This window comes from Anomaloglossus baeobatrachus, chromosome 8 (assembly GCF_048569485.1).
Source record: "Anomaloglossus baeobatrachus isolate aAnoBae1 chromosome 8, aAnoBae1.hap1, whole genome shotgun sequence".
NCBI lineage: Eukaryota > Metazoa > Chordata > Amphibia > Anura > Aromobatidae > Anomaloglossus > Anomaloglossus baeobatrachus.
In genome coordinates this window covers 60,606,781-60,634,562 of record NC_134360.1, presented here as the reverse complement: position 1 = coordinate 60,634,562, position 27,782 = coordinate 60,606,781, and positions in this window count along the sequence as shown.

Genomic DNA, 27,782 nt, shown 5'->3' with positions numbered 1-27,782 from the left:
CTATCTATCTGTCTATCCATTATCTATCTATCTATCTATCTATCCCTCTAGCTATCTATCTATCTATCTATCTATCTATCTATCTATCTATCTATCCCTCTATTCATTCATTCATTCATTCATTCATCCCTCTGTCTCTCTGTCTCTATATCTATCTATCCATCTCTATATCTACTCATCTATTTATCTTTCTTGTTGCTTCCATTTTTTGCAGTCCGCAAAAAAAACGGAAGGCACACGGATGACACATTGACCGTATACAGAACGGAACGGGTGTCACACGGATGCCACACGGACACATCCGTGAAAAAAAAGGACCGTTTTTGCGGACCGCAAAAACGGAACGGTCATGTGAATGTAGCCATACAAAATAAATATAGTGTATACAGTGTATGTCTGCATTTGTGTGAATAAGAGAATGTGTACATGTGTGACATTTTAGTGATAAAATTCAGACATTAAAAAGCATAATTAATACTAAAAGTGTCAGCACAAACTCTTAAAAATACCAAAACTTGTGTACCATAAAAAAACAACTACCATATTTGTATGCAAAATTAATACAGCTATAATGTTATTTATAGCACATATACAGCATATACAGAAAAAAGAAAAAAATGGATGGGGCTATATACCAGGATGAGGACAAAGATACAGGCATGGGATGGGAAAGTTGGGTGCTGAGGGAAAGAGTCTCTTTCCCTCAGCACCCAGCTTTCCCATGCTCTGCTATACATCTTGTCCTCAGCACCCAGCTTCCCTATGCTCTGCTCTACATCTTGTCCTCAACACCCAGCTTCCCATGCACTGCTATACATCTTTCGTTCAGCGCCCAAATTTCACATGCTCTGCTATATATTTTTCCTCAGCACTCAACTTTCCTATGTTCTGATATACATCTTGTCCTCAGCACCCAGCTTTCCCATGCTCTGCTATACATCTTTACCTCAGTACCAAGCTTTTCCATGCTATTATATCCATCTTTCCCTCAGCACACAGCTTCCTATGGTCAGCTTTCCATCTTGTCCTCAGCACCCAGCTTTCCCATACTCTGCTATACATCTTTTCCTCAGTACCGAACTATCCCATGCTCTGCTATACATCTTTCTTTCAGCACCCAGCTTTCCCATGCTCTGATATAAAGGGCAAGCTGGGTGCTGAGTGAAAGATGTATAGCAGCGCATGGGAAAGCTGGGTGCTAAGGACAAGATGGATATCAAAACATAGGAAAGCTGTGTGCTTAGGGAAAGATTGATATCTTAGCATGGGCAAGTTGGATGCTGAGGGAAAGAGCCAAGTATCCTGAAGGTGGAGTGAAGGGGGATGGAGGGGCCCAAGTCCTAATTTTGCACTGGGGCCCAGCAAACTCTGGTTACTCCACTGCTTCAGTCACATCATTCCAGTGGGAACAACACTTGAGCATTCTAGGCATGGAACACTTCACTTCAAAAGACACTTCTACCACAGACTGCTCCTTGTCTCTTGGCACTACTGATGCACATACACTATCTTTTCCTTGCTGACACCACGAGTCCACGCAGTAAAGTCATAACTTCCTGTTCGGCAATGGTCAAGCCCAGCCCTAAGGCCCCCATTCCTACTAACAGTTCTTCCCAACCTGCACTGCCGGCAGACTACATTTATTCACTTAGCTTCTCTGTGAAGACCTGTTCCCCTAAGTCTATATCAGCCTTCTGCTATAGCATACCTCCCAACCGTCCTGGATTCAGCGGGACTGTCCCGATTTGAGGGCAGGTGTCCCGATTTGAGGGCTCTCTTCGGAAGTCCCGCCATTCACTGCTTTTGTCCTGGCTCCTCCCCTCAGTGCAGTGAATAAATACACTAAGAAAAGAGCAGTGAAGTGCATAAATTAATTTCTCAACAGCTCTTTGTCCATAGGTAGCAGCTCTACCATTGAGCCATTGCCTGTACTGAGAGACATAGAAGGATTTGGTAATCTTGACCTGTATTGCAGCCAGAGAATCCAGAAACAGATTATTAAGTTACATAGAGAGATATTATATACTGCATCTCTATGTAGCTGAATTAAAAGTCAGATTCTTTTGTTCCCATAAAACTGCTATAAAGAAATGAGAAAAAAAAATACAAATATATATAGAAAAAAAAAATCTTTATTTTCACCTCCCTTGGAATCAAACCAGCTACTTTCAAACATGCTCCAGCAGCCCTACTAGCTGTTGAGCCACCAGCTTTGATGATGTCAGATGAAGATTTTATATAGATGAACCTACATTACAGCCTCTGATTACATCTGATTACACAGGACACAGAGCTCCATTGTACAGTGCAGAGCATCTCTATGTCCTGTATTCTAGAGGGAGAGAAAAAAATATTTTTTTTCCTTCTATTTAGAAGAATTAGAACAATGTAATTTTTATTGTGCTTTTTTTATAAAATATTAAACATCACCAATCAGCAAATAACATGGACATATTTGGTGCCCCCGTAATCGTAATGACCTGGACAACACAGAGATCAGATTATTTATGGGGATCGGTAAATAGCGTAAAAACATGGAGCAATTGATTATTTTTCTCTATGTAATAAAAATGTATCGCTGATGCCATGTTCACACGTAGTGTAAATGCTGTGCTTTTCCTGCAGATGTCCGCACCACGAGCGCAATAACAATCTTCTCTGATTATTGCGTGTTTGCTGCGTTTTTTATGCGTTTTCCCAGATATTTGATACGTTTGTTGCAGATGTGAATCCGGGTTTTTAATGCTTTAATAGTACAGAAAAGCTTTGATTTTGCATTTAAAATGCGTTTTTTTCAGGCTCCACACAAAAGCCTATAAAGAAAAAAAACATCACAACCGCAGAGTTCAGCAGCGTCTTTAAGCCCGCTTTACACGTTGCAATTTCGCATACGATAGCGTATGCGATTTGCAACGCCCCCATCGTATGTGCGGCACGTTCAATTTGTTGAACGTGCCGCACACACGATTAAACCCCGTCACACGTACTTACCCGTCCATAGGACCTCGCTGTGGGCGGCAAATGTCCACTTCCTGGAGTGGGAGGGACGTTCGGCGTCACAGCAACGTCACGCGGCAGCGGCCAATAGAAGCGGAGGGGCGGAGCTGAGCGAGACGTAAACATCCCGCCCACCTCCTTCCTTCCGCATTATCAGTGGCAGCCGTGGGAGGCAGGTAAGTTCTGTTCAATGTTCCCGGGGTGTCACACACTGCGATGTGTGCTGCCACGGGAACATTGAACAACCACACGTTCAATTCTAGAGACAGATACGATGTGTATGCGATGAACGTTTTAACGTTCAATCGCAATCGCACGTACCTGTCACACACTACAATGTACCTTACAATGTGTCGGCGGGGTCACGTCATAAGTGACGCACATCCGGCATTGTAAGATACATTGCAGCGTGTAAAGCGGGCTTAAAGCCCGCTTTACATGCTACAAGATATTTTACGATGTGTCGGTGGGGTCACGTCGTAAGTGACGCACATCCGGCATCGTAAGGTATGTTGTAGCGTGTGACAGCGACGTGCAATTGCGATTGAACGTAAAAACGTTCATCGCACGTCGTTCATTCCTGACGAATTGAAAGTCAAATTGTTCATTGTACCCGAGGTAGCGCAGATCGCAGTGTGTGACACCCCGGGAACGATGAACAGATCTCACCTGCCTCCTGCGGCTCCCGGCCCACAATGCGGAAGGAAGGAGGTGGGCGGGATGTTTACGTCCCGCTCAGCTCCACCCCTCCGCTTCTATTGGCCGGCTGCCGCGTGACGTCGATGTGACGCCAAACGTCCCTCCCACTCCAGGAAGTGGACGTTCGCCGCCCACATCGAGGTTGTATGGAAGGTAAGTATGTGTGACTGGGGTTAATTGTATGTGTGGCACGTTCAACAAATTGAACGTGCTGCACATACGATGGGGGCATTGCAAATCGCATACGATACCGTATGCGAAATTGCAAAGTGTAAAGCAGGCTTTAGACGCACCGATTGCACAGATTTTATTAAATCACATACCCTTTGCTTGCACATTTAGTCCATGTTCACATGTCGCATAAATGTTGCATTGTTTTTTCTGCTGCTTTTTTGCACATATATTCTGCTGTGTTTAATTGTCCAAGCAAAGTGGATGTGATTCCATGAAAATATGGGGAGATAAGGTATGCACACCAGTGACTATGTAAGGGGAATACATGAAATAGCAGAAACTGCTGTGTGAATACTGACTTGAAAAATCCAATAGCTATATGCAAGAGTGAATATGTGAAAAATGGAATCTGCATTACTGCCATGAACATATGAATCAAGATAAATTTAGCTACTGAATTGATCAATGCAATAGAGCCCCAACACTACGCCAAAGTATTTCTCTACGTTGGGGTCCCTAGCTTGTGTGTGTCCTCTCATGCAGTTAAAAAACTTACCGTGTATGGGAAGCTGAGACCAAGGCTATTTATGCGTATGATATGGATTGGCAATAGGTGTGGTTGGGGAGGGTTCACAAACGAAAAAATACTAACAAATAGGAATAACGTTTGGAACACCATTCTAAGTCCGAACTGGGTGCAAAAACCTAAAAAAAACAAAACATCACTATGGGGAGATAAGGTATGCACACACATTTTTCACATTTTCACTCTTGCATATAGCTATTGGATTTTTCAAGTCAGTATTCACACAGCAGTTTCTGCTATTTCATGTATTCCCCTTACATAGTCACTGGTGTGCATACCTTATCTCCCCATAGTGATGTTTTTTTTAGGTTTTTGCACCCAGTTCGGACTTAGAATGGTGTTCCAAACATTATTCCTATTTGTGATTCCATGAAAAGACGCCGCTGAAATCTGTGGTTTTGCTGCTTTTTTTTTCTCTACAGGTTTCTATGTGAAGCTTAAAAAACCGCAGAAAAAAACTGTTTTAGTGCAGAATCAAAGCTTTTCTGTACTATATAAACAATTAAAAACGCGGCTACACATCTGCACCAAAAACATATTAAATAATGGAGAAAAGGCATAAAAAATGCCGCAAAAATTGAATAATCAGAGAAGATTATTATTATGTAGTCTGGTGCGGACAGCGGTAAAAACAAAAACACCAGATTTATGCAATGTGTGAACACGGCCTAAAGGCCCCGTCACACGCAGCGATATCGCTAGCGAGCGTACCCGCCCCTGTCGTTTGTGCGTCACGGGCAAATCGCTGCCCGTGGCGCACAAAATCGTTCGGAGCCATCACACGGACTTACCTGCCTAGCGACGTCGCTGGGGCCGGAGGACCGCCTCCTTTCTAAGGGGGCGGTTTGTGCGGCGTCACAGCGGCGTCACTAAGCAGCCGCCCAATAGAAGCGGAGGGGCAAAGATGAGCGGCCGTACCATCCCGCCAACCTCCTTCCTTCCTCATTGCCGGCGGCCGCAGGTAAGCTGTAGTTCGTCGTTCCCGAGGTGTCACACGTAGCGATGTGTGCTGCCTCGGGAACGACAAACAACCTGCGTCCTTAACAATCAACGATTTTTTGAAAATGAATGACGTGTCAACGATGGACGATTTGGTGAGTATTTTCCATTGTTAATGGCCGCTCGTTAGTGTCACACGCAAAGACGTCGCTAATGATGCCGGATGTGCGTCACGGAATCCGTGACCCCGGCGATATATATCGTTAGATACGTCGTTGCGTGTAAAGGGGCCTTTACAGACACAAAAAAGTAATCTCATAAAGTGATACTTATATAAACATAAAAAAGTTCTGTCTAATATGAATAAATAAATGAACAGTTCTGGGCATCTGCTGAATGCCCCTTACCCCAAATTGGTGTGGGTAGGGACGTGGGCAAAATTTGCTGCTGCACGCGCCGGAGAGTTTGTCCCTCTTTCTCTTCTTCAAACGTTGGGAGATATGGCTATAGGACTAGTAATGCTGGACACAAATGCAACCCAGGATGCCCTGGTTGGGGGTCTTGAACTCTCTATAGTGTGATTGAGAGCTTTGCTGTTCCATCCTACGTTACAGGTTCTGTTTCTGGTTTTGGGCCTCGCCTCATATACCTGTTCTTGGATCTAGGTATTTGCTGGCTTGCACACTACCAATTCTCACTGGACTTTTATTAACTCTACTCTTTGCCCATTTAAACTTTCTCTCTGCCTCTATATATTCTCATTAACTCCTCAGAGTGTTTTTAACTATTCTCTATCTGGATACTCCTATCACTAGGCAACTTTTAACATCTTGCCAAGGTGCAGTACCTGAAACCGGCCACTAAGTGGCCACATGTGCAACATGAGCAAAAACACATCCACAATATATACACTATTCTCTACTCTACTGAGGTCTTCAGAGGCGGGTGCATGAGTCCAGCACCTCATTACAAATATATAACTATCTTGGTGGACAGAGATTACTAGAACTGCAGTATGTAGAAGAAGTTTCCACATTTTATGCTGGACATGTCATTTCCCTCGTCCTCCACCATGACCACAAACTCTACAAGAAGACACTGCTATTATATACTATTCACAGAAACAAGACAGATGGAGCGAGGTCAGGACATGATGAGAGTAGTAATAATGATAATTGTTCTAGGAGGCAACATATCAGGTGAGAGAGGGTACAATACCCGAGCAGTGTACAATCTAATATCTATATACCCCAGTATCTATCTGATATCTCCTGGTGGTATCTTTTTCAGGATTACTCTCTGTGGAAATCGAAGTGTTCCAGATCCCGGAGGTCCATACCACCACCGGCAGCGATGTCTTCCTACCGTGCACCTATAACATCTCTGAAGTGGAGAATGTGACTATGGGGTCCTACAAGTGGTATCGGCACCTGGTAAAGACCGGGCCAGAGGTATCTGATAGTAATAAGGATTTCTCTGGCCGGATCTCCTGGGCGACTACAGAACAGTTCATCAGTGACAGATCAGCCCATCTCATCATACACAACTTGAATACCACCGACACCGGAAATTATTACTGCGAAGTCTCTATTCACGGAGGGATAAATGGAAGTGGTAGCGGGACCATGGTCATTGTCACTGAAGACTGTGAGGCAGGTGAGAGACAATATCTATACATCTGTACATCTATCTATGTAGGGAAAATAGAATCACCGCCTGAGGGTGCAAAATCCAAATCAGACCTCAACCAGGTCTACAATAGATAATGTTAAAAAAAAAATCCAATAAGTAAAAAAAATACAAGGTGCCTTTATTAGAGCAAATCCAATAAGAATATTTTATTTCCTCCTGGAACCGTTCTGAAGCATCATAATGTGCAGATGAGCGACTTTAAATATAATATCGGCGACAACGACCCATAAACAGTGATTGACTAATTTCATCAATCACAAAACATAAGACACACAATGAACAAACCATAAAAAAATTACAAAATTACAGTGACAATAAAGCATAATATATATCGATGTATTTCAAATCCATAAAGTGGATGATAAAACATGTATGTGAGTTGGACACTCAACAGCAGCTATGTGCATTATTATTTATTCTGTGTCACTTATATAGCACCATCATATTGTGCAGCGCTTCACAGACATGATCATCACTGTCCCCATTGGGGCTCACAATGTAAATTCCCTATCAATATGATTTTGGAGTGTGGGAGGAAACTGGAGAATTCAGAGGAAATACACGCAAACATGGGGAGAACATACAATGGGGAAAATAAGTATTTGATACACTGACAATTTTCCAGGTTTTCCCACCTACAAAGAATGGAGAGGGCTGTAATATTTATCGTAGGTACACTTCAACTGTAAGAGACAGAACCCCCCCAAAAATATCTAAAAAAAATCACATTGTATGAATTTTAAATAATTAAAATAATTTGCATTTTATTGCATGAAATAAGTATTTGATGCAATAAAAAGACCATAATATTTTGTACAGAAACCTTTGTTTGCAATTACAGAAGTCATTAGTATCGAGTTTCACCTGAACCACGTATTTCGGAGATGTAGATGGAAACCCCGATGTAAGTGCTCAGCATAGAGCACAGGATAAATGTGAGCTGATCCAAAATGTTCTGTACCAAAATCGTCACTAAATAGCATTCAACTCAACCACGAAAACACAAGCGCCCACACAAGTCTGCCATCTGTTATCGGAAATATATGGGGCTACCACATTACTGGTAGCACAAAGGCTCTGCAAAAACACTATGGCTACAACCTCTAAAAAGAAAATTAATTACAAAAGCAAGGGAAAATCGGGACCTCATTCTTCAGTCATCGGGTCACTCCCACACAATACACTAAAACCCATAGACTCAAAAAACAATGAGAGTTATATGACCCATACATATATGTCATCATATTATCAATAGACTGAAAAACTGTTTTATAATTAATTTATTTTTATTATTAGAAAAATACAAAAAGCAGTTTATTGTTAAGATCAGTACAGGTTATGTAGTAAATCAAAAACCAATTAACAAGCACATAATTCCAAAAAGGGGGCAGGACAGAAAGTGAGGACACTAGTAAAAAGCCCAAAAAGGGGAGGGAAAAGGAACATCAGAGCCTACACCGACCCAATCCATCCATGGGCAATAGTGCATGTATAATAACGTGTCTGGAACATATGCAGAATAACTATAATCCAGGTGGAAAAAGATCCCAGCTGTTAAACAAACGGACACTAGATGGCGCTCAAGTGACAATTAGCAGTCAAAAATGTGCCCGTTCGTTACAGCAATATATTAAAAGCACCATCCTCCAGACTTACCCATGTTAATCACTTGTGAAGTTGTGAGGCTCAGATGTCGGGTCCCAACCCTCGCCCGACGCACGTTTCGAGGTAATCTTCTTTGGGGGCTATGTGGGAAGGGAGAGGGAGTGTGTTTACATAGGGTAGATGCCATATAGTGAGCGCATGTATGGGGCGGTGTTATGCACACGTGATCACCGCCCTCCGACCATTCCAGGGGGAGCACGGGTAGGAGGAAAACCTCCTGACGTCATTTACCCATAGTTCCCCTTTCAGGAAGTGTCTTCGGGCGGTATCAGAGAGCAACCACCCACCACATGCGCTCAGGTACACCATGTTAGTTGTGGGCAAATGAAATGGCAGACATATATGGGGAAGAGATATGGATATAGAACCAAATATAAAGAATATTATACAAAAAGGCAGTAAATATAGAACCCCTAACGAAGTGGAAATATACACTCCTCGAAATTGTACCAACAGATATATTTATCATACCAAATACATAAGATCAAAAGATGGTGCACTACAGCCCCGTATACAGGAAATACACCTTTTTTAATATATCATTCAATTTCATAAGTACAATGCACCCACAGGAGATGTTAATCAGCTTCATATATTTTTTCTCTCCATTCCCATCTGATTATTAAACAAGCAACATGGATGGTAGTCTGGCAAGGTACCCTAAAATGAAAGAAAATGAGAGGAAAACAGAGAAAAAAATAGAACAACAGGGATTAAAAGCAGAATAAAAAACACACATAAAAGTGAATTGAAGGAGTAACGGAGGATCCCTCAGAATTACAGAAATGGGGAGAAAGCTAGTTTTTCATTCAGTTCGTATGGGGACATAGTCCCCAAACGTACGATCCAGCGGCACTCCAGCTGCGCCAAGATCCGTTTTTTATTGCCTTCTATTGATCCAAGTTGAACTTGGTCAATCCCTCTGATTTTCAGGTTTGTAGGATCACAATTATGGCGCAGCTTGAAGTGGCACGGGATCGTCCTGAGAGATCCGAAATCCTTCCCCTCCCGTGCCGCAATTATGTTTCTGACGTGCTCCCTAGTGTGGACGCGGAGTTCTCTAGAGGTCAACCCAATGTATATCAAATTGCAATTGCACACGGCATAATAAATGATGTATGTCGTATTGCATGATATAAAACTCCTGATTTTGTACTCCCTTGAGCCGTCCGCAGTAAAGAACACGCCTGTCTGAACCAGATTGCGGCACGCCAAGCAAGAACCGCATGGGAAACAACCCACTCTGGGGCTACCACTGCCAAAAAGAGGAGGAATCCTCGGCACATAATGGCTCTTCACCAAATGGTCTTTAAAACTCACTCCCCTTCTGGCTGTCAGCATAGGTCGATCCGTCAGGGCATCCCTCAAGGACTGGTCGGTCTGCAAAACCAGCCAGTGCTTATTGAGAATGCGTCTAATTGCACTCCACTGGTTGTTGTACGTCGAGATGAACCGTATCTGAGGTGGTCCCGATTCATCCCTCCGCACCCTAGGTAGAAGTTCTGCACGTGGAGTATTCTTAGCTCTCTGGTAACCAGCCTTCACACATCTACGGCTGTAACCCCTATCAAAGACTCTTTCCCGCAAATTGCCGGCCTGGTGTTCAAAGAAATCATCATTAGAGCAGATCCTCTTTAATCTCAAAAATTGACCTGCTGGAATGGCTCTAATTGTTGAGTCTGCATGGGACGATGAGGCGTGGAGCAGGGCATTCACTGCAGTCTCTTTTCTATAAAGGTTAGTTTGTGTAAACCCCCCGCCGGCATTTAGCACCCCGATGTTCAGAAAATCGGCCACGTCTCTATATGTCCTATAAGTCAACTTGATGTTATATGGGTTGTCATTCAGGTCCGTCATGAAGCTGTGCAGTTCAGAACCGGTACCCCTCCAGATCATAAAGATGTCATCTATATAGCTATACCAGCACTGCGCATGGGCTGCGGCCGGCACGCCATCGCCGAAAACCCCTCTCTCCCAGAAACCGAGAAAGAGGTTTGCGTACGACGGCGCACAGGCCGCGCCCATTGCAGTGCCCCATTCCTGGAGGAAGTACCAGTCCTTAAATAGAAAAAAAATGTGTCAATATGAACCGCAACAGCTCCAAGACCAGACCCTGAATAGATTTATCCCAATTGCTCATGGACAGATAGAACTCACTCGCCACTAGACCATCAGAGTGCCTTATGCAGGTGTATAGGGTCTCAACATCCGCCGTTACCAATAAAGTTTCCTCATCCACCGGGAGACCATCAAGTCTCCGTAGGACGTCCGAGGTGTCTCTGACATAGGAGGGCAGAGTTTCCACAAGTGGATGAAGATAATACTCAATGCATTTGCAGATTGGATCACTCAGTCCTCCAATGCCAGAGACAATCGGACGCCCCGGTGGGCATTCCAGATTTTTATGGACTTTTGGTAATAAGTAAAAAGTTTGGCACGACCGGATGTTGAGAGAACAGCCCATCAAAGACTTTTTTAGTTATAATACCCTGCGTCACAGCCCCATCCAAGATCTTAAAGAGTTCAGCCGAGTATTTCTCCAGGGGGCTACCAGAGAGCTTAGAGTAGGAATCCTTATCTCTAAGTTGCCTGAACGCTTCGCGTTTGTACATGGGTACTGGACAAATCACGACGTTTCCCCCTTTGTCAGCCGGCTTGAAAACTACTCCCTCCATGTTCAATTCCTCCAGGGCTTTCCTCTGTGCATATGTGAGGTTATGTTTAACCCCGTGTTTTTTGAGGGACATAAGATCTTTCGTCACCAACTTATTAAATATTTCAACCTGGGGGGACGCTGAGAAAGGGGGAAACATGGTGGATTTAGGGTAGATGGATTTAGGAAACCTGTCTCTCTCCATACCTGTCGATTCAGCCTCTAGTTCCTCCAGGATTCTAATGGCTTCAAGTTCTTCCCTTGTAAAGGAGTGCGTGTCCCGATCGCTCCCAGCATGTAATTTATGCAAAATCAGCTTGCGGGAGAACAGATTCAGGCCCTTGATGACTGTAAAAAAGTCAAAGTTAGTATCTGGGGCAAAAGTAAGGCCCAATTTAATGACCTCCATCTGTGCCCCCGATAAGATATAATAAGATAAATGTATTACCTCCAGATTGCCCTTCTTACTCCTTGTCTCCATTACTGGAGGTGATATCAGCTTCCTTTTGGACCAATTTGATCCTCCGGCCTTATACTTATTTTTGGTCTGTCTTGGGCCACCCAATCTTTCAGCAAGATCCACGTCCGTACTTCTCCCAGTAGGAGTTTCATCCTCAATTGATGAGGTGGAGGAAAAAGAATGAGACCTAGACTGGAGTGCATTAGTCCTCCTCTTTAGATTTCCCCCCCATCTATAGACATGACTACTCTTGTAGTCAGTAGAGTCTCTTTGATATTTTTTGTTTTTTGTTGATATAATCTCTTTCTCCCATTTGGAGAATTCTTTTTCCAAGTCAGTGTTCAGTACGGACATTGCCTCTTGTGAAAAAAAGTGTAAGTAATTGGCCCTGGATGGATTCAATTTTGGTTTCCAAAGCTGCTATAGACACCGTATTCGCTTTAATGAGAAGATGCATGAAATTTCTTGAACAATTTGTGGATGCATCTTCCCATTCTTTTTTGAAAGAATCATCGATACTAGGCAATGTTGGGTAGATCTGGACACGCAGACCTCTAGGTAAAGGGTTCTTATTTAGATATTTTTCCATAAATGTTTTGTTCCACCAAATTCTGTTTTTTTGATGTAGTAATTGTTTTCATTTTGTAATCAGATCCTCCGAAATTCCATCATTTAAAATCAAATCGGTATCCTCACTAAAAACCTGATCAATTTTGGACAGCCCTGACTTCTCACTGGCTTTGTGGTCCATTTGCCCTTGAAACACTGCTGTGAGAGAACACAGTAAAGCACAATTAATCACAAAAGCAAGGGAAAATTGGGACCTCATTCTTCAGTCATCGGGTCACTCCCACACAATACACTAAACCCATAGACTCAAAAAACAATGGGAGTTATATGACCCATACATATATGTCATCATATTATCAATAGACGCAACTGTTTTATAATGTAAATCGTAAACATTTTTTTACCTATTTCCCTTGTGAAAATTGAAAATTTGGGGTTAAAGCAATATTTTTGAGGTTAAGAATGTATTTTTTCATTTTCACGGCTCAACATTTTTACAATCATGGTGTTTATACGATAGGGTGCTGTGTATAATGATGGGGGGCTGTGTATAATGATGGGGGGCTGGGTATAATGATGGATGGCTGTGTATAATGATGGGTGGCTGTGTATGATAATGGGTAGCTGTATATAATGATGGGGGGCTGTGTATAATGATGGATGGCTGTATATAATGATGGGGGGCTGTGTATAATGATGGGGGACTGTGTATAATGATGGGTAGCTGTATATAATCATGGGGGGCTGTGTATAATGATGGATGGCTGTGTCATAGAGTCTATAATGATGGAGTGCTGGGTATAATGATGGATGAGGTATAATGATGGATGGCTGTGTATAATGATGGAGGACTGTGTATAATGATGGGGGGGCTGTTTATTATGATGGGGGGCTGTGTATAATGATGGATAGCTGTGTATACTGATGGGTGGCTTTGTATAATGATGGGGGGTGGTGTATAATGATGGATGGCTGTGTATAATGATGGGGGCTGTGTATCATGGTGGGGTCTATAATTATTTGGGAACTGTGGAAGACTTGTTGGTTTAATGGTCGATAGTTTACAATATATAATATATAGAGGAGCGGCCAGGGCCGCGGGCGGAACTCAGTCCTGCTACTGTGATGTGGCCTTTCTCTCACTTTGGGCCACGCCCCAGTCATCTCCACAGATCAAGGGTATAGGGGTGGTTGGTGGGGGTCCTGGTTGGCTAGATGGACTTAAGGGTGCTTTACACGCTGCGACATCGCTAGTGCTAGCTAGCGATGTCGAGCGCGATAGCACCCGCCCCCGTCGCTAGTGCGACATTTGGTGATCGCTGCCGTAGCGAACATTATCGCTACGGCAGCGTCACACGCACATACCTTGTGTGCGACGTCGCTCTGGCCGCCGAACAATCCCTCCCTCAAGGGGGAGGTGCGTTCGGCGTCATAGCGACGTCACTGCGGCGTCACCAAGCGGCCGCCCAATAGCAGAGGAGGGGAGGAGATGAGCGGGAAAAACATCCCACCCACCTCCTTCTTCCGCATTGCTGGTGGACGCAGGTAAGGAGATGTTTGTCGTTCCTGCGGTGTCACACATAGCGATGTGTGCTGCCGCAGGAACGACAAACATCGTACCTGCAGCACCACCGATATTAAGGAAATGAACGACGTGTCAATGAGCAACGATTTTGCACGTTTTTGCGCTCGTTGATCGTCGCTCATTTGTGTCACACGTTGCGATGTCGCTACCGGCGCCGGATGTGCGTCACTAACGACGTGACCCCGACGATATATCGGTAGCGATATCGCAGCGTGTAAAGCACCCTTTAGTGTGTGCAAGACATAATGTACCTTCATGCTGGTTCATGAACAATTCACGAGACTCTCAGTGGGGACTGATGGACACAGATTCAGTTTTCTCATTCAACAGTCTTTTACTAAGGGTACGGTTCCACTTGCGTTTTGAACAGACGAGTGTAATCCGATAAAACGCCAGTGCATAACTATGGGGCAGTGTAGATCTGAGATTGCTTCTCATGCCATATCGGCTAGAGAAATGAATTGCAGCATGTTGCGTTTGGCAGCGATTCTCGGCTCACGCAACCCCATACAAGTCTATGGGGGCGTGTGAAACATCGAACTGCACTCGCATGTCATCCAACTACAGTGCGATTTACACAGAGAAAGGCCAGGGAGGAGATGGGGAGAAAGTGCTCCCTCCCTCTTCTCCGCAGCTGTGATACAATCGCAAGATCACATCACAGTTGCATGACCCTCGGCTGACGTTTGCAGTAGAGGGTCATTAGCATATCGCTTCCGATGCTCTTGCATCAGAAGCTATGCACAATTGGTACCGTATCCTCACAGTTACACACACACAGAGACCCATGAGAGTCTGACTGCATATTGCGATGACGCAGATGTTGGGGTGAACACTAGCTGTGTCCCCGAGTTGCCTGCTGCTGGCCTAATGGATATGGATCAAGTGCATGCACAAAAGAATTTACACCAGACACACAGTTGGATGTGAATCTCTCCTTGATCAGAGAATTTCATGGCTACAACAGACTTTATTTCAACAGATCATCGATTTATATAAACAAGGGTACGGAGCGTGGTTAGCTCTATAGTGGGCTGCTCAGATATGCCTATTGGTCAGTGCGTTGGGCAATGGGTTAGTCCATGGGCTGATCAGTGGGTTGGTCTGTGATATCATCCTTGGGAGGATCAGCAATGGAATTGGTGGGCAAATCCGTGACATAATTGGTGGGCTGGTTTATGAGATTGGCCAGTGGGTCTTTTCCTTATATGGTAATCTTCTTAGTGTATTGTCACATCAGCGTTTTTTTGCCTGTAGGCAAAAAAATCGCAAACCGCAAATGACCGGATCCTGTGGATTGAATGTGCAACGCATGCAAATGAAATTGTAATTTTACCGGATCCTTGTACTTTTACTTGCGATGAATGCAGCGGGACACAGAATTTATCGGCCAGCACTGGAGTCAGCCAACTCCTGATCTCACAGCCCGCACATGCTGCGATGGATGCAGGTTAACAGCAGTCACTGTCTGCTGCCGATCAGATGTGACCGTGTGCGGGCTGTGTGATCAGGAGTTCAGCTGAGTTGAGAGCAGCTGACTCCAGTGTCGGATGATTACTTGTTTTTTTGTCCCGCTGCATCCATCGCAGCGTCTGCGGCTGTGGAATTCAGATCGGACTCCGGTGCCAGCCGAACTCAGCTGACCTCACAGCCCGCATACGCTGCGATGGATGCAGGAGAACACAGAACAAGTAGTCGGCCGTCACTGAAGTCAGGTGATCTGATTACTTGTTCTGCTGGCTGTGTGGTCAGGAGTAGGTATGAGTGAGCAGTAAAATGCCCCAGTGCTTGATGGGCGAAGCCCATGTCTTTTTCTTTTTAAATTCATTGAAAAATTAAAAAAAAAAAAAAAAACCCCAAACACATAGACCTAGGGTTAAGGGTAAAAAATAAAATGTGTGGGCTCCCGCTGCATTTGCTATTGCTAAGGGTAACCCAAGCAGCTACTGGCTGCTAACTAGAGATGAGCGAACCGGTCCCGGTTCGGCTCGAGGTCGGTTCGCCGAACGGAGGTCCCGTTCGAGTTCGGCTCGTCGAACGTTCGAAGAACCGAACTCAAACTGCATAGGAAACAATGGCAGGCAATCACAAACACATAAAAACACCTAGAAAACACCCTCAAAGGTGTCCAAAAGGTGACAAACAACTCACAACACAACACAAACACATGGGAAAGTGACAAGGACATATACTCATGCGAAAACAAAACAGCTGGACAAGGAAAAAGAGGAGGACACACAGATATAGGCATGGCACGCCCTTCTAAAATCATGTAAAACACCGCAAGGTGACTCCAAGCGTAGTCTCCCTTTTTTTCCAAAAATTGGGCCCCACACACACCCACCCCTTCAGTGGCAGCAGTTGTGCCCCAGTTGTACAATTCACAGCTAGATTTGCATCAAGCACATTCAAAAATACGCCATTCTTATCCGTCCCCAGGATGACACCGGGGTAGGTAGCAAAGTCTTTCCTGATCCCAGCTCTGTTCATCTTGGCTTCTTTTAAAAACACAGCAAGCAAGGGTTACTCCAAGCGGAGTCTCCCTTTTTTCCAAAAATTGGGTCCCACACACACCCACCCATTCAGTGGCAGCACTTGTGCCCCAGTTGTACAATTCACAGCTAGATTTGCATCAAGCACATTCAAAAATACGCCATTCTTATCCGTCCCCAGGATGACACCGGGGTAGCTAGCAAAGTCTTTCCTGATCCCAGCTCTGTTCATCTTGGCTTCTTTTAAAAACACAGCAAGCAAGGGTTACTCCAAGCAGAGTCTCCCTTTTTTCCAAAAATTGGGCCACACAGACACCCCATCAGTGGCAGCACTTGTGCCCTAGTTGTACACTTCACAGCTAGATTTGCATCAAGCACATTCCAAATCCACAAGCATTTACTCTCCCCAGGATGACACAGGGGTTGTAAATTCCTTCTGGATCCATGACTTGTTCATTTTGATGAACGTCAGTCTGTCCACATTGTCACTGGACAGACGCGTGCGCTTATCTGTCAGCACACACCCAGCAGCACTGAAGACACGTTCAGAGACAACGCTGGCAGCTGGACACGACAAAATCTCCAAGGCGTAACTGGATAGCTCTGGCCATTTTTCTAGATTTGAAGCCCAAAAGGAGCAAGGCTCCATTTGCAAAGTCATGGCATCGATGTTCATTTGGAGATACTCCTGTATCATCCTCTCCAGCCGTTGACTATGTGTCAGACTTGTTGTCTCTGGTGGCCTTGCAAAGGAGGGTCTAAAAAAATTATGAAAAGATTCCATAAAATTGCTGTTACCAGCACCAGATACGGTCCTACTGGTACGGGTAGACTGTTGAAGATGACGAGACCGTCCCATGTTTGTCAAGTTACAACTGGGAGATTCACTCCCTGCACCTGCACGGTTGTTTGGTGGAAAAGCCGATCTAAGATCGAGTAACAGCTTCTGCTGATACTCCTGCATACGTGCGTCCCTTTCTATGGCTGGAATTATGTCACAAAATTTGGACTTGTACCGGGGATCTAATAGTGTGGCAAGCCAGTAGTCATCATCACTTCTAATTTTGACAATACGAGGGTCATGTTGGAGGTAGTGCAACAAGAAGGCACTCATGTGTCTTGCGCAGCCATGTGGACCAAGTCCACGCTGTGTTTGTGGCATAGAGGTGCTAACCGTTCTTTCTTCCTCTGACATCTCCCCCCAACCTCTTTCAACTGAAATTTGACCAAGGTCTCCCTCATCTGCTGAGTCTTCCATGTCCATGGACAGTTCGTCCTCCATTTCTTCATGTTCTCCTGCACCTTCCTCAACATCTCGCCTGCTACCATGCGCCCTTGTTGATCCCTGTCCCCCATGGTCCCATGCCTGGCGCCTTGGTGATGATGAACGTCTGGACCTTGGTGATGTTGTTGTGTCTTGCGCATATGAATCCTCCTGTAGTTCATCCCCTTCCTGTTGTCCCACCCCCTGACTCCGAATAGTGTTTAGCGTGTGCTCCAGCATGTAAATGACTGGAATCGTCATGCTGATAATGGCATTGTCAGCGCTAAACATATTCGTCGCCATGTCGAAACTGTGCAGAAGGGTGCATATGTCTGCACAGTCGCTGTAACATGTGGAGAGTTGAATTCCAGCGTATCGCCACATCGCATTTCAGGCGATGAACCGGCAGGCCGAAAGACTTCTGGAGCGATGCAAGTCGCTCAGCTGCGGCGCTTGAACGGCGGAAGTGAGCAGACAGTTTTCGTGCCCTGTTCAGAAGGCCATCTAGGCCGGGATATTGTGTTAAAAATTGCTGGACGACAAGGTTCAACACGTGAGCCATACAAGGTACGTGTGTCACCTTGCCCAGGCGAAGGGCCGCACCCAGGTTTGCAGCATTGTCGCACACAGCCTTACCAGGCTGCAGGTTGAGTGGAGACAACCATTTATTAAACTCGGACCGCAGAGCTGACCACAACTCCTCAGCTGTGTGACTCTTATTCCCAAGACATGTCAAGCTAAAGACCGCCTGATGCCGTTGCGCTCTGCTGCCAGCATAGTAATGAGGGGTACGTGATTCCTTCTGTGCAGTGAGAACGCTGGTGGCCTGACCAGGCAGGCTTGGGGCGGAGGTGGAGGAGCCAGATGAGGTGGAGGATGCAGAAGCAGTGGCGGAACTTGGACAGACAGAGGATTGACACACAAGTCGTGGGGACGGCAAGACTTGTGCAGCAGACCCTTCACCATCTATCACCATAGTTACCCAGTGACCAGTCAGCGACATGTAACGTCCCTGTCCATGCTTACTGGTCCAAGTATCGGTGGTGAAATGCACCCGTTGACACACAGAGTTTCTCAAGGAAGCGGTGATGTTGTGTGCGACATGCTGGTGTAGCGCGGGCACACCTTTCTTAGAGAAGTAGTGGCGACTAGGCATCTGGTACTGGGGCACAGCGACAGACATAAGGTCTCTAAAATCCTGTGTGTCCACTAGGCGGAAAGGCAGTATTTCGTTAGCCAACAGCTTACAGAGGGATAGAGTCAACCTCTTAGCTTTGTCATGGGTCGCAGGAAGTGGCCTTTTATTTGACCACATCTGAGGGACAGATCTGGCTGCTGTGTGTAGACGGTGTTGAGTAGGGTGTCCCTGGAAAAATGCAGGTTTGTGAGGAAAGTGCAGGCGGAGACATGATGTTGCCTTCATCCAACGTTGGTGCTATCGATGTCTGAGAGAGCTGTACACACTCACTTGTTTCCCCTTCCAAACCAACTGACGACCTACCAAGCAAACTGCCTGTTGCGGTTACAGTGGTGGAAGTTGTGGGTGGAAAAACAGGTGTGACAGCTGTCCCCACAGTCCTAGAAGATGACGAGCGCGCGGATGCACTGGAAGGGGCAGGCGGTGGATGGTTCGCTCCGCTAGGCCGCATTGCAGCACGGTGAGCTTCCCACTGGGCCATATGATATTTATTCATGTGACGACTCATGGAAGAAGTTGTCAAACTGCTGAGGTTTTGACCTCTACTAAGAGAACCATGACAAATTTTACAGATCACATAATTTGGGCGATCTTTTTCTATGTCAAAAAAGGACCAGGCTAGGCAAGGCTTAGAGGCCATGCGACCTGTTGATCCACCCCGAATAATGCTCAGAGGCAGAGTGGTGACTGAGGATGCAGTTGTAGACGTGCTACCAGTACTCCGACTGTGTCGAGGAAGGCGCAAGGTAACTTCGTCATCAGTTGACTCCTCCTCCACCACCTCTGTTGACCTCCTCAAGTGCCTGACTGTGGGTTGACAGTAGGTGGGATCTAGAACTTCATCATCAGTTGTTGTGTTTGCACTCCCCTCCCCCTCAGACCGAGCCTCTTCTTGCCCTGACCGAATATTTAAGTTGTCATCCCAATCGGGTATCTGCGTCTCATCTTCATCAGTATGTTCCTCATTGTCTATAACCACAGGTGTTACAGTTTGTGACAAAGGGTCAACATTATGCTCAGAAACTTGGTCCTCACGGCCTGAATCAGAGTCACAAAGGTTCTGGGCATCACTGCAGACCATTTCCTGTTCTGTACTCACTGTAGCTTGGGAGCAGACCTCTGATTCCCAGGCTATAGTGTGACTGAACAGCTCTGCAGACTCAGCCATCTCAGTTCCACCATACTGTGCAGGGCTGATGGAGACTTCAGAGCTGGGAGAAAGCAAGTTTGATTGGGATGACAACTCAGAGGACTGGTGTTTTTTGGATGCGGTACTTGAAGTGGCTGAGAGGGCACTTGTTGGACCACTTGAGATCCATTCAAGCATTTTCCTTTTTTGGCCATCATCTACCTTTGTTCCTGTTGTTCGTGTCCGTAAAAAAGGGAGCACATCGGATTGTCCACGGTAAGTAGTAGACATCTTACTTTTGCTGGTAGATGGTCTATCTTCAGCAGATGATAATGGAGCTTTGCCACCTTCCCCACGGACAAAACCTTTTTTGCCTTTTCCACCACGCCTCTTCCCCTTTCCACCAGCATCTGTCATTTTGCCACTCATGTTGATTGCGACAAGATTGTGCACTGAAAATGTGGTAGTAAAAATTGAGAGGTGGTGTAGATTGCAGTGGTGGTCTAGCTTTATTAACAGCAGAATAATAAAGAATAAATATCCCTGACAATGCAACTACGGCCCTTAAACTGGCAGCAAAAATTGCTAGTATAATGGCTTAGTTATAATGAGTTGGAGTGTGCAATGCAGGTAGAGGTGCTGCAAATGTCTTTGCACTAGTGTGACTAGACAACAGTCCAATAGCCACGTTTAGGATGCCACTAGGTACACTGAGTGTTTGCTAGTATAATGGCTTAGTTATAATGAGTTGGAGTGTGCAATGCAGGTAGAGGTGCTGCAAATGTCTTTGCACTAGTGTGACTAGACAACAGTCCAATAGCCACGTTTAGGATGCCACTAGGTACACTGAGTGTTTGCTAGTATAATGGCTTAGTTATAATGAGTTGGAGTGTGCAATGCAGGTAGAGGTGCTGCAAATGTCTTTGCACTAGTGTGACTAGACAACAGTCCAATAGCCACGTTTAGGATGCCACTAGGTACACTGAGTGTTTGGTAGTATAATGGCTTAGTTATAATGAGTTGGAGTGTGCAATGCAGGCAGAGGTGCTGCAAATTTCTTTGCACTAGTGGGACTATAGCAAAGTCCAATAGCCACGTTTATGATGCCACTAGGTACACTGAGTGTTTGCTAGTATAATGGCTTAGTTATGAGTTGGAGTGTGCAATGCAGGTAGAGGTGCTGCAAATGTCTTTGCACTAGTGTGACTAGACAACAGTCCAATAGCCACGTTTAGGATGCCACTAGGTACACTGAGTGTTTGCTAGTATAATGGCTTAGTTATAATGAGTTGGAGTGTGCAATGCAGGTAGAGGTGCTGCAAATGTCTTTGCACTAGTGTGACTAGACAACAGTCCAATAGCCACGTTTAGGATGCCACTAGGTACACTGAGTGTTTGCTAGTATAATGGCTTAGTAATAATGAGTTGGAGTGTGCAATGCAGGCAGAGGTGCTGCAAATATCTTTGCACTAGTGGGACTATAGCAAAGTCCAATAGCCACGTTTAGGATGCCACTAGGTACACTGAGTGTTTGCTAGTATAATGGCTTAGTTATAATGAGTTGGAGTGTGCAATGCAGGCAGAGGTGCTGCAAATGTCTTTGCACTAGTGGGACTATAGCAAAGTCCAATAGCCACGTTTAGGATGCCACTAGGTACACTGAGTGTTTGCTAGTATAATGGCTTAGTTATAATGAGTTGGAGTGTGCAATGCAGGCAGAGGTGCTGCAAATGTCTTTGCACTAGTGGGACTATAGCAAAGTCCAATAGCCACGTTTAGGATGCCACTAGGTACACTGAGTGTTTGCTAGTATAATGGCTTAGTTATAATGAGTTGGAGTGTGCAATGCAGGCAGAGGTGCTGCAAATGTCTTTGCACTAGTGTGACTAGACAACAGTCCAATAGCCACGTTTAGGATGCCACTAGGTACACTGAGTGTTTGCTAGTATAATGGCTTAGTTATAATGAGTTGGAGTGTGCAATGCAGGCAGAGGTGCTGCAAATGTCTTTGCACTAGTGGGACTATAGCAAAGTCCAATAGCCACGTTTAGGATGCCACTAGGTACACTGAGTGTTTGCTAGTATAATGGCTTAGTTATAATGAGTTGGAGTGTGCAGAGGACAGGAGGGTACAGTGCCAGGGTTGTGGGTCTCTGGGTAGAGGAATGGAAGCCTGCCTTTCTATTCCCTCCTAATGGGGAAATGCAGCGACGAAATCCCTGACCTTTGCTACACAGACGCTGTCGCTGTTTTCAGGACCTGTCACCTTAACTCTGACCCTGCCGGTACGAGCCCTTAAAAGGACTGATGGAAAGTGCTATCCCTATGCTGTCCAGCGCTGTTTATGGAGCGCATACAGCTGTATCAGCGATAGGACTCAGGACGGAGCTGCGCCAGTGATGTCTGACACCAAGGACGCAGAAGAGATAATGGCGTCCTGGACGAAAATGTCCGGTTTTATAATGCAGGGACATGTGACATGGACATCCTATCACACATGCCATTGCTTCTCTGGCTAAAAGTCCACTTAGCTGTGTGTGTGTCTGGGATTGGCTGACATGCTGGCCCGCCCCACAAAACGCGCGCGCTTAGGGAAGGAAGACAAGGAAAAAAAAAAAAAATGGCGATCGCCATTATACAAACAGCAGTGATCTGAAGGCGCTGTTCATGCACACTATACACTGAAATGTCATAATAGTGTGAGTCACAGAGTGACTTACACTATTACAGCGGAAAGCCAGCTAGGAATTAGCTGTTTTTTTGCTGCTAGAACCGTTCTCGAACGTTTCTAGAACTATCGAGCTTTTGCAAAAAGCTCGAGTTCTAGTTCGATCTAGAACAGGCCCCAAAATCACTCGAGCCTAGAACTGGAGAATCGCGAACCGCGCACAACACTACTGCTAACCCCCGCTGCTTGGTGTTACCTTCACTGTCAATGGAAAAGCCCTTTTTTTAATTTTTTTTGCCAAAAACTAAAAAAAAAAATGATGTGGGCTTCTCCCTATTTTTGTATGTTAGCCAGGTACAACAGGCAGTTATGGGCTGCCCCCAAACCCCAGGTGCCTATTTGTACCCGGCTGGGTACCAAAAATATAAAAATATTGTGAAGCCCTTTTTTTAATTATTTCATGAATTTCATAAAATAATTTAAAAAAAAATGAAGTGGGCTTCGCCCAATTTTTGCGTCTAGACAGGTGACAGTAAGCAGCTGGGGATTGGAATCTGCAGAGCAGGGTGGCCCAAGCTTCTGCCCCTCCCCCCACTGTGAATTGCAATCTGCAGCTGCCCCAGAAAATGGCGCTTTCATAGAAGTGCCATCTTCTGGCACTGTATTCAACTCTCCAGCGGCCCTGGTGCCGGGTGGCATGCTGGATAATACGGGGTTAATACCAGCTTTGTTTTACCAGCTGGTATAAAGCCTGAGATTCTTAATGTCAGGCCAAGTTTGACCCAGCCATTAAGAATCTCCAATAAAGGGTTAAAAAAAGACATCACACAGAGAAAAAATACTTTATTAGAAATAAATACACAGACACACTTAGGGATGCCATCTTTATTACTCCCTCTCACCCCTCCATGATCCTGGTCTTCTGTCTGAGAGAGAGAGATTTCTGTACTGACCATGCCAGGCTGCTTTTTGGGCATGCTCAGTACAGAAAACAGGATCCTGTCTATCAGGATACGGCGACTTCCGATACAGCAGGATCCAGCTCATTGAAATACATTGCAGGTACCGCCGCATTCTAATGGATCCAGTGATATGCAGTATTTTGCCCGAGGAAAAAAACGCTGCAAGTAGCGTTTTTGAAAAAAGGTAAAATACCGCAAAGCAACAGATCCAGTGTGTGCTGCACACAACCGCATGTGACTGCATATTGCCACGATTCCATTGCAAATTAATTCCAATGATAATGCATTGGTAAAGGAACCAGCTTCGCGGCAAAAAATCAATTTGTGCTGCAGTTAAAACGCTGATGTGAAAGTAGCCTTACATGTGGACATTCCCTGCATTCCTTGCATACCAGGGCAGGGTGTAGAGGACAGGAAGCGGCAGCCATCTTTGATCTGTGTCACGTGTATGTATCTGAACAAACTAGGTAAGGTAAAATAATACTTTTCATCGGTTATTTCCCACAATCCCCTATGTCTCGAAGTTAATTAAGTATTTGATCCAATGGCCATCCTCAACACAGGGTCACAGGAGGCAGAAGCTGGCTCTGGGGCTAATACATATGCCCGCTGCTTAAGGAGATGCATAGTCACTGCTCTCCATGCCCATAATCCCACCCACCTATTTCCACTGAGAGGTGGGTGAGGAGAGCAATGAATATTCATTCTCTTTAATTGCAGCATACTGATCACCCAGTCACCGGCTTCCTGCAGATGCTGCCAGGCGATGGTGTGCTGCTATTAAAGAGAATCATTTTACTGCTCTCCAACCCACCAGGAAATCAGTGGATCCCTCGCTGGGTCCCTGACTCAGACAGTGTCTCCTCCAGCATATCGCACATATGCTGTATTTTCAATTTAACCTCCGCCCCTCCCCATCCATTAGAAGAGGGGAGAAAAGTTAAGCGTTGCTTATCCTCCTAAGCACAGCCATCCCCTGCACTGCACTCACTGCTCCCAGAGCCTCACAGTAGTAAACCCCACCCACTGGCACAGACCTGCTATGGAGTCTCGGGCCTGAGCAATGAGTGCTGCAGAAATATAAGAAACTTCCAAGGAGATGGAGTCCCTCCCTCCTGCACCGCCATAGCTCTGTAGTCGGTACTAGCAGAGGGTGGAGGCTACAGAGGAACACGATGCTACCTGAGGTGAGTACTGGAGCTCCCTGAATGATGTCTCTAACCCCACTACCCTCTTCTATCCTCCTATTTGCCCCTCGCAGATGCACTCTCCTGCCCCCTGTGGCGCCCCAGGACCTGGTCGCCACAACAGCATTGCCCCTCTAAAGGGTTAATGCTGAGCCTGGAGGTAATTGGGGGAATCATTGGCCAGTAAGTTCAACATCCAACACAGTTTCTCCTTCAGGCCAGCAGAGGGAGCTCTGAACCTGGAGTTCCAGGGAGCATTCCTCAAGTCTGGCCTGAGGGAGGAGTTAGAGTTCAGTCTGGGTAGAGAGAGCAGAGAGTGCACACGCAGAGTGGTGCTGTCCTGTGGAACTTGGGCCTGGAGCTGGAATAGCTTGGCCCTGTGAAGCAGGGTTTGCAGAGAGGCACAGAAGAGACTTGGACATCGGAGTCTGTGGCCACCAGGGCTTAAAATATTCCTTGGTAGCCGAGTCCGGAGGGCAGGAGAGCTGCAAGCCCCCTGGCCCATAAGCAATCTGAAGGTACAGCTGCATCCAAAGGGCCCGGTGTGGACTCCAGTAGAGAAGCACCCGAGAGGGCCTGCGCAGCCTACCATACAGAAAAAGGGACGAACTACTGGTCCAGGCAGCAAGAGGGCCATTGCTAAATTCAGAGTGCAGGGTCCTGTAGAAGAAAAGAAAGAGCAGGGAGTAGGCCTCACACTCAACTGGCCAAAGAGATCACCCCCAGGCACTTCCAGGCCGGCCGGACCATCTTTACCACCTGTGACGGTCTCCCAGGACTAAACTGTTGCCAAGTAAAAGAGGAGAAGGTAAAGAGACTACTGTTTGTGCCTGTTTCTTTCACTGCCCTGTCGGCCCTGCACCGTATTATTCACACAACATCACCAGAGACTTCCATCACACCATAGACTCTTACGAGCACCAACTGTTGCCCCGGGGCACCGCTCCACCTGTGGGGAGCAGGACCACCCAAGCTGCCATATCACCAGCCCCGGAGGCCTCATACAGCAGCGGCGGCTTAATAGCCGCTAACCACAGGTGGCGTCACGACAACCATAAACTCTATTCACCCCCAAGTCACCAGCCATATTTAATTGACACCCACCAGGGTCACGGAGTCGGGCCCCGCCACCACTGACGACCCTCGGACTAGTCCGGCCCGGCACCGGGTGTCCCATAGCCCTGGGGTGGGCGAGTCACCCCCTTCACCACTGCCCTATAGCTGATGATGTAACATGCCTTATTGCTGTCCTGTGATGGTAACAAGGTGTCAACATCTTCATGGAGTTTGCTGTCAGAGTTCCAACTTTCTTATTTTTTTGTATACAGTGTGTACAAAAAATGCTCACATATACAGTATAAAAAATAAATATAGTGTATATGTCTGCATTTGTGTGAATAAGTGAATGTGTACATGTGCAACATTTTTAGTGATAAAATTTAGACATTAAAAAGTACAATTAATACTAAAGTGTCAGCACAAACTCTTAAAAATGCCAAAACCTGTACCATAAAAAAACAACTACCATATTTACCGTATATGCAAAATGAGTACAACTATAATGTTATTTATAGCACATAAATAATGTACCACAAAAAGAAAAAAATGGATGGGGCTATATACCAGGATGGGGGACAAAGATACAGACATGGGATGGGAAAGTTGGGTGCTGAGGGAAAGAGTCTCTTTCCCTCAGCACCCAGCTTTCCCATGTCTTGCTATACATCTTGTCCTCAACACCCAGCTTCCCTATGCTCTGCTATACATCTTTCCCTCAGAACACAGCTTTCCCATGCACTGCTATACATCTTTCTTTCAGCGCCCAAATTTCCCATGTACTGCTATACATCTTTCACTCAGTACCCAGCTTTTCCATGCTCTTATATCCACCTTTCCCTCAGTACCCAGATTTCCTATGTTCAGCTTTCCATTTTGTCCTCAGCACTAATCTTTCCCATGCCCTGCTATGTATCTTTCCCTCAGCACCCAGCTTTCCATGCTCTGCTATACATCTTTTCCTGAGCACCCAACTATCCCATGCTCTGCTATACATCTTTCCTTCAGCACCCAGCTTTTCCATGCTCTAGTATCAAGGGCAAGCTGGGTGCTGAGGGAAAGATGTATAGCAGAGCATGGTAAAGCTGGCTGCTGAGGACAAGATGTATATCAAAACAAAGGAAAGCTGTGTGCTTAGGGAAAGATGAATATCATAGCATGGGCAAGCTGGGTGCTGAGGGAAAGAGCCAAGTACCCTGAGGTGAAAGGGGATGGAAGGGCCCAAGTCCAAATTTTGGAGTGGGGTCCAGCAAACTCTGGTTACTCCACTGCTTCAGTCACATCATTATTGTGGGAACAACACTTGAACATTGTAGACACTTTACTTCAAAAGACACTTCTACCACAGACTGCTCCTTGTCTCTTGGCACTACTGCTGCTCTTACACTGTCCTTTCCTTCACTTGCTGACACCACGGGTCCACCCAGTCAAGTCATAACCTCCTGTAAGGCAATGGTCGAGCCCAGCCCTGAAAGCCCCCGTTCCTACTAACAGTTCTTCCCGACCTGCACTGCCGGCGGACCATGTTCGTTCACTTAACTTCTCTGTAACGACCTGTTTCCCTAAAGGCTACTTTACACACTGCGATATCGGTCCCGATATCGCTAGTGTGGGTACCCGCCCCATCTGTTGCGCGACACGGGCAAATCGCTGCCCGTGTCGCACAACAGCCGTCACACATACTTACCTGTCCGGCGACGTCGCTGTGACGGACGAACCGCCTCCTTTCTAAGCGTCACTGAACCGCCGCCCAATAGCAGCGGAGGGGCGGAGATGAGCGGGACGTAACATCCCGCCCACCTCCTT